This window comes from Oryzias latipes, chromosome 11 (genome assembly GCF_053564925.1).
Source record: "Oryzias latipes strain Hd-rR chromosome 11, Olatipes_Hd-rR_3.1".
Taxonomy (NCBI): domain Eukaryota; kingdom Metazoa; phylum Chordata; class Actinopteri; order Beloniformes; family Adrianichthyidae; genus Oryzias; species Oryzias latipes.
Window position 1 is genome coordinate 30,543,088 of NC_136247.1, and position 3,325 is coordinate 30,546,412.

Sequence of the window (3,325 nt, forward strand, 5' to 3'; positions counted from 1 at the left end):
GTCCCACCTCGTGATGTCACATGAAAAGTTTCAGACAGATCTGATGTGGAATTCCAAAATATAACCCAATTGAAATCTGATATAAATGTGTTTTTGCCATATGTTCAAATATGTCTAAGAAAAAAAACTGCTATTTTTTAGTCATTCATTTAACTTTTCACTGATAGTGTCTCACCTGGTGATGTCATTAAATAAGGTTCAGACAGATCTGATGTGGAATTTCAAAATTAAACTCATTTGAAATCTGCTAAAAATGTGTTTTTGCCATCTGTTTATGTACGCGTAAAGAAATAACTGCTAGTTTTTAGAGAGACATTTCACTTCTCACTGATAGTGTCCCACCTGGTGATGTCATTATTAAGTTTCAGACAGATCTGATGTGGAATTTTAAAATTAAACCCAATTGAAATCTGATATAAATGTGTTTTTTTTATCCATATGTTTATGTTAGTCTAAAAAAATAACTGCTAGTTTTCAGACATTTCACTTCTCACTGATAGTGTCTCGCCTGGCGATGTCATTAATAAGTTTCAGACAGATCTGATATGGAATTTCAAAATAAAACCCAATTGAAATCTGCTAAAAATGTGTTTTTGCCATATGTTTACGTATGTCTAAAAAGAAAACTGCTATTTTTCAGAGAGTCATTCAACTTTTCACGGATAGTGTCCCAACTGGTGATGTCACATGAAAAGTTTCAGACGGATCTGATGTGGAATTTCAAAATAAAACCCAATTGAAATCTGATATAAATATGTTTTTGCCATATGTTTACGTATGTCAAAAGAAAAAATAAAACTGATAGTTTTCAGAGAGTCATTTCACTTCTCACTGATAGTGTCCCACCTGGTGATGTCATTAAACAAGTTTTAGACAAATCTGATGTGGAATTTAAAAATTAAAACAATTGAAATCTGATTTAAATGTGTTTTTGCTATATGTTCAAATATGTCTAAGAAAAAAACTGCTATTTTTTAGTCAGTTATTTAACTTTTCACTGATAGTGTCTCACCTGGTGATGTCATTAAATAAGGTTCATACAGATCTGATGTGGAATTTCAAAATTAAACTCAATTGAAATCTGCTAAAAATGTGTTTTTGCCATATGTTTACCTATGTCTTAAAAAATAACTGCGACTTCTCAGATTCATTTCACTTCTCACGGACAGTGTCCCACATGGTGATGTCATGGAAGGAGTTTCAGACTGATCTGATATGGAATTTCAAAATAAAACCCAATTGAAATCTGATATAAATGTGTTTTTATATCCATATGGAAACAGATTCTGGGGATTCATAAACTCCCTCTGCTGGAAAAAGAATTTACAGGGGGGTTAGAAAATCTGGTCATGCAGAGGGACTGTTTAGCAACTCCCTCTGCTGGACAAAAAGGGGGAAAAAAAGTGGTTAAGTGTCTCCAATTAGAATAATGGTGTTTTTTTCTCATTTAGGCCTCTAGGATGAAGGGTGTCTAATTTAGAAATCCAAATTCTTTCATTTTTTCTTCTCTCAGGGGCTGACCATCTGGGATTCATCTGAACGATCGTTGCTCTAACTGAATCCCATCCGTGAAGCATAAAGTGTTGTACCAGGTAAGTGTCTGTGTTTTTTAGTTTTGTGATGTTGTGTCTGTGTTGGGTGAATCTAACTAAGAGAGTGTTTCCAGTCTCCCCAACGTACTGTATCCCACAGGTGGAGCAGGAGATAATATAAATGCAGTTTTGAGAGTGGGGGCTCCCCCTGCATAGAGACGGAAACACATTTTTGTTGTGGTGGCTGCAAATCCAATCCAAATGTTTGAAAAAAGAGGTGAGTGGTCTGGATTTTGGTTGTGTAGGGGGAGGAAGTTTGGCTCTAATTAAAATGTCCTTAAGATTCTTGTTTCTCCTGTAGGCTGGCAGAAATCTGTGCTCCTCGAGCAGCCCCTGGCTCTGAACAAGATCCCGGAAGTTCCTCCTGAGGACTCTCACCATCCTGCACGTGGCTGCCGAATGTGTTGTGACAATGGGTAAAAGGGGGGCTGTATCAATAGGTTTAATTTCTTGAAATGACTTAAAACACTTTCTTAAAAAGGAGCGGGAATAACCCCTTGTGTATAATGCCGAAAAAAGAATTTTGGTGGCCTTTTTAAAGTCTGCCTGTTGGGTGCAGATTCTGTGGAAGCGGAGCAGCTGGGATTTAACCAGACCTGCAAATGTGTGTTTGGGATGAAAACTGGTTTTATGTAACAGTGCATGTGTGTCTGTGGGTTTAAAATAAACTTTAATGTCCAATTTGTGTGTGGTGTGAAAGTCACTTCCCTTAAATGTGGTTGTGTCTAGAAAGTCGACTGAAGAGGCGTGGCATGTTGATTTGAGTTTGATGGAAGGGTTGTGGCTGTTGAGAGTCCCCAGGAAGGTCCCAAACTCCTGCTCAGAGTGCGTCCACACGCCCCAGATGTCGTTGAGGTACCTGTAATAACAGAGCGGCTTTAAAGCACATTTCTGTAGTGCAGAGGATTCCCATTCTGCCATGAATATGTTGGCATAAGCCGGTGCAAATTTTTTGCCCATAGCTGTGCCCTTAATTTGAACAAAAAATTCCCCATTAAATTCAAAATCATTTCTGTTTAAATTAATCTCTAATAATTGGAGAAGTTCTTTATCTGGTCGTTTTTTGTCTGGGTATTTTTGAAAAATTCTTTTAATACTGTCAATGCCCTCTTTGTGGTCAATATTGGTATATAAGCTATCAATATCCATAGTGAAAAGAAAAGAGTCTGCTGGGATTACTAGCTGTTTAATTTTTTCAATAAAATGATATGTATCTTTAAGGTAACTGTCATGTTTATTAGATAAGGGATTCAGAAAAAAGTCCAAATATTCTGCTGTATAATAGGTTTCACTCTCACAGTCTGAAACAATGGGTCTGCCAGGAGGAATTGGTTAGGGTTAGGGTTAGGGTTAGGGTTAGGGTTAGGGGTTAGGGTTAGGGTTAGGGTTAGGTCGTGAGGTTTTAGCCCCCCTTCCAAGGAAGTTGGGCGGTGCACGGTCCATCCCAATGCGGGCATAACTGTGTTGTCTCCTGGGGTCCTGCTGGAAGGTCTGTTTCCTTCCCCTCCGTGGGCGGACAAGAATCCACTCACCGTCCATATTTAGTTTAGTTTCACCTTTGTTATTCTAATTTTAATCAAATGAAAATGAAATTTATGTTTTTTTGTTTTGTATTTTTAAGTTTTTTTGTGTGTTTTTATTTTTTTGTGAAAGAAAATAAGACAAAAATGCGATAAAAGTAACAAAAGAAGAAAAAAAAGAAGAAAAAAAGGCGTTCAATAAAAGAAAATAGC

The 3,325-nt window shown here is 37.1% G+C and overlaps 1 long non-coding RNA gene across 1 annotated transcript; it reads left to right on the top strand.

Annotated features, from left to right (window-relative positions):
• The first annotated feature begins 1,279 nt into the window (after positions 1-1,279).
• Positions 1,280-2,277, top strand: LOC144995102 (uncharacterized). The gene is made up of 3 exons (XR_013658739.1): positions 1,280-1,592; positions 1,667-1,809; positions 1,894-2,277. It is a non-coding gene; the product is annotated as an uncharacterized LOC144995102 (long non-coding RNA).
• The last annotated feature ends 1,048 nt before the right edge of the window (positions 2,278-3,325 follow it).